This window comes from Diceros bicornis, chromosome 29 (assembly GCF_020826845.1).
Source record: "Diceros bicornis minor isolate mBicDic1 chromosome 29, mDicBic1.mat.cur, whole genome shotgun sequence".
Taxonomy (NCBI): Eukaryota; Metazoa; Chordata; class Mammalia; order Perissodactyla; family Rhinocerotidae; genus Diceros; species Diceros bicornis.
This window is the reverse complement of record NC_080768.1, coordinates 22,165,729-22,174,235: the sequence shown is the minus strand read 5'-3', so window position 1 is coordinate 22,174,235 and position 8,507 is coordinate 22,165,729. Positions and strand designations below refer to the sequence as shown.

The 8,507-nt window shown below is 37.9% G+C and overlaps 1 pseudogene; it reads right to left on the bottom strand.

The window, feature by feature from the left end:
- Window positions 1-1,974: 1,974 nt before the first annotated feature.
- Window positions 1,975-6,575, bottom strand: LOC131393878 (small ribosomal subunit protein uS2-like; annotated as a pseudogene).
- Between the last annotated feature and the right edge of the window lie 1,932 nt (window positions 6,576-8,507).

The following is an 8,507-nucleotide window of genomic DNA, read 5'->3' as shown; positions in this document are numbered from 1 at the left end:
TATGTTCCTAATTTTAAGGACTCTGCACGGTCCCATTCTAGATTATTAAAGATAGCAAAATGATAATTGGTGAGTGAATTATCTCAAATTTTTGTGATTTTAAGGAACCTCAATGGCAGGTATTATATATAAAAGTATGTAAATGTCTAAATAGTTTTCTATAAGAACCATTCTAAAAAATGCTGTTTCTAATGATAAGCTGTCACATCCTCTAGTTTATAATTCCACAGTCATTACTAACAAACTTTGGACTATTAGAGAAAGATCCATTGTCCATTTTGGTGAGTGGACTTAACAAAAACTCAACTTTAGGTTGACAAGATATAAGTATAAATTTTTCTTTAAATACTATGGGGAAAGAATATATTGTAACTGGAAAGTAAATACCTGCTAGTCTTATTTTTGTGTCTAAACAATGATAACCTACAGCTTTGCATTTTCAAAAGCATTTGTAACGCTTCTGACAGCTTCTCATAATCCCAAGGGTTCTCTAATAAAAATTTATGAGTTTGGATTCTCCTATAACATTACTCCAGATCAAACTAATGATCTGTGGCTTATAATAAAGTAGTTCCAGTGTCTTTCATCAATGTGGTTTTACTGGATTAAATTCCTGTCCTACAGAGCAAAACTTTTCAAGTCTTGACTCCTGCAATTTATATGAAATAAAAATCAATACAAGTGCTCTTGTTAATGGTCTCAAAACAAGAAAATCAGAATATCTGGAACAAGAAACACAAGAACCCCTGGTTCAAGTGTACTGATCCTTGATACATCTTAGGGCTTCTAATTATAAGCGATCTCATGCCAGCCTCTCACCCCATAAACTGCAATGTTTCTTGGATTATGAGCCCCATTTACAACGATTCTGAGAACCCTGTGCATTGCAGAAATGTTTCTTTAACTCCCTAAAATTTTCATGTTGAAACACCACAAGGCAGTACAACTAGTTCATTTTCATAGCTTTAAACATTACCATAATTCAAGAAGTATAAATGTCATAGAATTTCATAGATATTTGAAACAAATCATCTATTTAAACCCCCTCACTTTTTACATGGGGGCATTAAAGACCTCTGAAATGTAAACACTGGGCCCAAAGTCATAGACCTAAATAGAAAATTTGAACTATGTCAGAGATATGTGATTTTAGGCTTAGATTATTGGCCAGGTGGTCCTACAAGCATAGAATTTTAAAGCAGTAAGATCATCTAATTCAATCCCTTTATGTTATAGGTGAGCAGACTGGGCTACCATGGTTACCAGGTTTCCTTAATGGAGTAAGATTGTGCACCAAGTTTGTCCAACAGAGTCACTGAAACCCTGAAAATGCTTCCTATACTTCCACATGTAAGCAGAAAGCACTGCCTTAATCTTGATTCCTTGAGGAATCTTTTTCCTGGCAGTTGTTATTATTTTTCTATACTTTGAAGCCCTAATAATAAACTCATAGCTTTGTTTCAAAACAAGGTATATTTTCAAAAGCAATTTTCTAATATCAAAATAGTCATTCAGTCAGCCAAAACTTACTCATCGAAGCAGGCACTTTGTACTAGGCGTTCTTCTGGGTCCAAAGATGAGACAAAGACTGAAAGCAGCTTTCATTCTAGAAAAGGAGACAGACGAGTAGAAACCTAACTAACCTAACTAACTATGAAAGAAAGCAAACAAAATACATACGATAATTCCAAGTATTAATAAATGCTGTGATGAAAATTCTAAACCCAAACGTTGAGTGAGACTTCTTTGTAATCTGAATGATTTATCAACTAAAATCAGTTCATTAATAAGTGGTCCAGTAAACAGGGAGTTTTTGGAAGAGAGATTTGTTAGTAGTTCATTTAGACTAGCAATTCACAGGTTGCTAGAAGAGCTATATTGTTTGAGTTCATTTGTTTTTTTTCAGAAACCATTTTTGTCCATCAACCTTATTTCCGTTTTCTGTTTAAGAGACTTGGGAAGAACAGCATAAGACTACTCAGTGGTTTTTCCTACCCATTCAGTGGCCTGAGCAGTGGGGGCTGCAGACCAGTCTTGGGTGGCTGCTCAGCGCTCCAGTCTTCAGTAGGGGACTACTGGATAGCCACAGAGGGGATCATGTGACCTCGGGTTGAGTAGCAATAAACTCAGGAACTGAAGCAGTCCATCCACCCTGAAACTCCTCCTTGGTCACAGCCTTTTCAGCAGTGGCTTGCTCTTCCTTTGCAATCTCGTCAGGATCTCTGTAGAAGTAGGGATCAGGCCTGACATCCTGTGGGTGTTTATGCGAGATGGTGCTGCGCACACGCAGAACTTCCCAGGCCAGCATCCACTACATCAGACCCGCTGAGTGAGCTTCCTTGTCGTTGCACAGAGTGGCAATGTCCATATAGCGCAGAGGAGAGTCGGGTTACACACAGCAATGGCAGGCAGGTTAACATAAACGCCTCTGTGAGAGTCCGGTAGTCAGCTCCAGGATCGGTAACCACCAGAAGTCTTGGCTCCCGGAAGACTGCCTGGATCTGTTTAGAGGAGGTTCCAGGACTGAACTGGCCAGCAACAGGAGTAGCCTCAGTGGCAGCAGGAAGCTTCAGCACAGCTTGCTGGCCAATATTCCTGGAGGCTATGACACTGACATCAGCCAGGTTTTCAATGGCAACATTGGCATGAGCTGCCAGCAGAAGTTTCTCCCAGGTACTCTTCAGATTTATGATGTAGATGCCATCACTTTCCCTTTTGTAGGTGTACTGTTCCATTAGGAAGTCAAGGTTGGTGCCACGTAGGTGGATTCCTGCTGCAGGGAATTTGAGGACATCCTCCTCCTTCATTAAGGCCTCCAGACTTTGTGCAAGTTTCCCTTAAGTTACCACGGGAACACAGGACAATGCCATATGGACCCCTCTCTGGAGAGCGTGGAAAGGTGAGTTTGTTTTTTAAGCACCAAAGTGTTACCAGCAGCATGAAAGCCAATGAAATAAGAACAGAAAAAACATCACTTTAATTTGAAACAAAACATTCTCTCTTTCCTTGTCTTTCTCTCTTTTTTTCTCTCTCGTCTCTGTCTCTCTCACACACACACATACGCACACACAAACACACATCAATCAGCAAACAAGGAAACAAAAGCAAATGTAAAGGAAAGTGAGGAACCTCATCCCACCAGAAATGCCACAAGAAAACTTGAGTTTCATTAAATCAGTGACTAATGAGAATATCTAATTTCAAAGAAAATACATTTTAGTATTATACCTCCAAGATATATAGGTATATAGTACAATTTTCAGGTTTTTTTTTTTTTTTGGTGAGGAAGGTTGGCTCTGGGCTAACATCTGTTGCCAATCTTCCTCTTTTTGCTGAGGAAGATTGTCCCTGAGCTAACATCTGTGCCCATCTTCCTCTATTTTGTATGTGGGACACCACAACAGCATGGCTGATGGGCAGTGTGTAGGTACATGCCCGGGATCTGAACCTGCAAACCCAGGGCCACCAAAGAGGAGCATGCAAATTTAACCACCATGCCACCAGGCCAGCCCCCCATTTTCATTTTTCTCGCTTTTTTTACTTAAATCTACAAAGTATTTAAATCTAAAGCAATCTACTTTCATATTAAAAGTAATATAGATTTATTTTAGAAATTTTTTTAAGTAAGAATATGTACAGGAATTAAAATTTTTAAAAACATGATCATCTCTCCTCCTAAGTACTGGAGCTGTCTCCTAATTGATTTTTCTTTCAAAATTGCCTCTCCTCCATCTCAGCCTCCGTTTCACAGCAATTCTGACCATTCTGAACTTCGGATGTGATGAGGTTACTCCTCAACTTAAAATGTTTACATGGCTGATCCCCTCCTTCCCACTGCACACAAGGAACGCCCAGACTTCCAGTAGCTTAGGGTGCCCTGCACATTCCTTCCCCTGCTTAACTCTCCCACTTGATCTCTTTCGATATACTTTATGCCCTCTGAGGCTTTAATCCTGTTGTTTCTCCAAGGGAACACAATTCCTCCAACTCCACAGCCTCTGAGCATGCTGTGCCCTCCACTTAAAATACACAGAGGCAAGCACCACCCTTTTGGCCAAACAAATCAGAATTACCATTCTGTTCCAAGATTGCTTCAGCCAATGTCTGGGTTCAGTGTTCATCCTATATGCTATCAGAAGACCCTGTTGATATCCTCCACTTTGTTGCATTATGTTATGATTATTTCTACAAGTATTTATTGAGTATCTTCTGTGTGCCAGCATTGCTCTAGAGGAAAAAGCAGTGAACAAAACAGACAAAAACTCCCACCCTGTTGGAGTTTACATTCTAGTGAGGAGAAACAGACAATAAACAAATAATACCACTTAGAGAATATCTGATGGTAATGAGTCCTATATGGACTGCTTAGGGAAGGAGTGCTGGGCATTCTAATTTGTATCAGGTGATCAGAGAGGGACTCGATGAGACATGACATTTGAACAGAGAGGGGAGGAAGCAAAGGAACAAATCATGCAAATTTCTAGGAGGCAGATATTTCAGGCTGAGGGAAAAGAAAGTGAAATGGCTGTGAGGTCTTCACATCCCTGTGTTTCCAAAGGTCAGCAAGAACATCAGTGTTGGAGTTGAGAGAGAGAAGAGGAGAACCTTTAAAAATGAGGATCTACATCTGGGTTTCTCAAGTGCTGATATTTTAGACCCAATATTTCTCTGTACATGAATAGCCCAGAGGCTATCTTGGGCATTGTAGGATATTTAGCAACATCCCTGTTCTCTATCCACTAGATAATAGTAGCATTCCCCCTCCCTCCTGAGCAGTGACCATCAAAAATTGCCAAATATCCCCTGTGGGGCAAGATCACCCTCAGTTGAAAACTGCTGTGCTAGAGGTAGCAAGAATAAGATTGTGTGAAGTCTTGTAGGCCACAGTAAAACCCTTGACTTTTACCTTGAGTAAAATGTGAGCCACTGCAAGACACCAAGCACAGACTTAGCATGATCTAACTTCATTTGAGAAATTCATTCTTGCTTCTGTATTGAGAACAGACTGTAAAATAACAGGGCAGGAATACAGAGCACAATAATCCAAGTAGATGCTGGTTGTTCAGATCAAGAAGACAGCCATGGAAGTGATGAGAAGTGGTCAGATTCTGGAGTCATCAGATTTCCTGGCACCTTGTAACGGGTGTGAGAAAAAGACAGGAATCAAGGATGACGCCAGTGTTTTTGGTCCCCAAAAAGGAAAGATTGGACTTGCTATCAGCTGAGATGAAGAAGGCTATAAGTGGAATGGGCTTTCAGAGAAAGCTCAGGAATTCTATTTTCTTAATATTAAGTGTGAGGTTTCTAGGAGACATTAAGCTGAAGATGTTGAGTTGACGGTTGGATGAGTCTGAATTTCAAGGGAACAATCTGGGTTAGAAACTTGAATTTGAGAGTCATTAACACAGAATTGATTTGTGCAACCATGAGATTACATAAGATCACCAAGGGAATATATGTAGATAGAAAAACAAGAGAGGAGGGCAGGGAAGGGGAAGGGAGGAAAGAAGAGGAGAGGGGAGGAGAAGAGAGAGACGGGGAGGGGAGGGGAGGGAAGAAAAGACTCACTAATTGAGACCTGGGGTACTTCCACTTGAAGAGATCAGGGAAAAAAGGAGAAATCAACAGTTGAGACTAAGAAGGTGTGTTATAGAGAAGGAGGAAAACAAAATGAGTGTGGTGTCCAAGGAGACAAATGATGAAAGAGTATTAGGGAGAAAGAAATAACCAACTCTGCCAGATGCTTTTGATAGGTAGGAGGAAGCCTGGGAATAGCATTGGATTTAACAATATGAAGGTCACTAATGTTAATGCTGAGAAGATTTTTGATTGAGTAATGGGAGCAAAAGCTTATTGGGGTGAATTAAGAGAGAATAAAAGGGGGGCTTTCTGCTTGACTCATCACCTGACTGAACCCTCTGCAAACTCTTTGAATTTTTGAAATCAGAGATATTCACTGCCATTATTTCTTTGTAACTTCTAACTATATGATAATGCCTGGAACAGAGTAGGTGCTCCATAAGTAATTGTACCCCTTAGGGTATCCTATATTATTATAGTCTATAAAAATCTGTGTCATATAGACAGTCGTAGAAATCTTCACAGTTGTGTATTGAATTCTGAGTATTTTATAATTTTCATATTCTGGCAGCAAGGCCAACTGTAAATTATATCGAGATTATTTTAATTGCTATCGTACTGTCTTAAAGAGTATAAAAGAAATAAGAAATTACTTTCTAATCAATTATAACCTAGTAAACTATTTTGCAATTAGTTATTATTCAAAACGATGGTAGGAAGACCAGAAAACCCCAGGAGATATGTGAGAATGGATGGAGACTAATGGAAAAGAAACATACACATTTTGAATTAAAAAAATATGAACTATAGGATGAAAACAAGCCAGTTATTAGGAGCAAGGTATGGTGAAATAAGAATAACTAAAATAATGGGTAAAATCGAGACAAATAGTGTCACAGCAGGAATACATCCAATATACCCAGTAACCAGGAAGACATTGAAATGAGGCAACAGTTGCCTTGGCAGAAAGGTTTACCTTTAAAGGGTATGGCCATCTCAGAATCATGTTTGGATTGCTGAAGTAGAGGAATTAGCACACTATTGTGGGTTAAATCATATCTCCTTGTATTCCATAACAACATCTATTTAGAACTGGGCGTAACAGTTTCTTTAAACAATTTGAGAAAAAATAATCGAAGGGTGCTATTGTGTATAAGAAAAACAAAATGTAATAACAACTGCATATAGTTTGTTGGTTTCTTAGGAAAATTAAGTACAGATAAGTGCTTTCTCAATTGGCAAATGTGCTCATCATTATCTCATTGAATTTTACTAATATGTTGTCATTAAACCAAAAGCAAATCTTAGTATGTTATTTCTGATTCTACCTCCTTGAAAGAGAATGTAAAGGCGCATGAGATACTGTCGTGTAGAATTGAAATAAAGTTCATATTTAAATCCCATGCACTATACAGGCCATTGGCTACAGAGTTAACTCCCAAATCACCTACTATTTGCATCTCAATCTGGCCATGCATTTACTCTTTGTTCCATATGCACTAATATTTGTGAGAGACAAATTACTTGGTTAAAAACATTTTTTCTTTGCGTAAAACATGTGTCCCTATGTTTAAAGAAAAAGTCAATTGCTAGTGCTGATGACTGAAATATGGAAAAAAGTTAAGAAGACTAAGAAAGTGATAATATTTAAGCAGAAAACATTTTTTGGTTAAGATTAAACAATGAAATTATAAGTTCTGCAGTGGTTCCAATTAATATCCTAAATGAACTCATCATTCTTTCTGATCTGTACAGAGACAAACAAACAAGAAAATTTGTAAAACATCAGTAAATGCTTCCATCAATACTTTTTGGGAAAAACTATGTGCTGTGTGGTATCTTGAGGATATGTTTTAGGAAACTTTCAAAGGTCCACGGTACCAACTCTTTTCAATCAGTATTAATTATCGAGGTTAAGTATGTGCCTATATATTCAACAGACCTCATTTAGGACCTCCTGTTATCAGAACAATGGTTGATATGTTGATAAGGACTGTGTGGAACTGTTTCTGAGAATCTTATGTTCTGATTAGTGCTCTCCTACCCAAAATTTGTGAACAAAATTCAGGTATGTGATTTGCTGACTACTTTGAAAATTACATTTTGATGGCACAAGTGTGATATTCAATTCCATTTCTTTTCTGGAGTGTTTCCACAATAAAGGTGTTCTAGTGTTTCATTAACTCTCATAGGTGTCATTTCCATCGGTACATTTTATTTCTAAGACCTAAGCTATTGAAATAGTATTTACCCTACTTCTTCCACATGGTTTCCCATCTAACATGAATGATAACTGAAATCGCTATGTCTACAATATATCGTTGATTTTTTTTTTTCCCCAAAGGATTGGCTTTGAGTTTTTCAAAATGTTGTTTTTGAATCCAAACTCAATACTGCTTGGGTAACAACCAGTACAGTACATCAGAAAAATGTTTCCCTTTTTATGCCTGCAATTTTGTTTGCTTTACTTTAAAATAGTATAGTGTTTTGTATTATTAGTCTTTCCAATTTAATGAAAGAATAAGAAACCACTAAAGGCTGAGTGAGTTAAAATCTTCATGCACCATACATTTAAATTATTTCTGGATTAGAAAAATAATGTTTAATGGTTTTATCTACTGATGAGAAAAAAGCAAAGGGAAGTTACATTTGTTTTCCATCTGTTCTGTGGCAGTGATTCGGATGCTTTATGTGCATTATCTTTTAATCCTCTCGATAAAGCTGTCAGGTGGCATTATTTTCTTCATTTTGCCAAAGGTGACAAGGCTAAGGAGCTAGTATATGGGAAATTTCTAATTCAAAATGGAATTTGAATTAATGTTTCCCTGGTTCCAAAGCCTGTAATTTTTCTAGTACGTGATAATGGTTTCCAAACAACAATTTCACTTTTATTAAAAGGAAATTCAGCCTGCAGTACCTATGTGAAC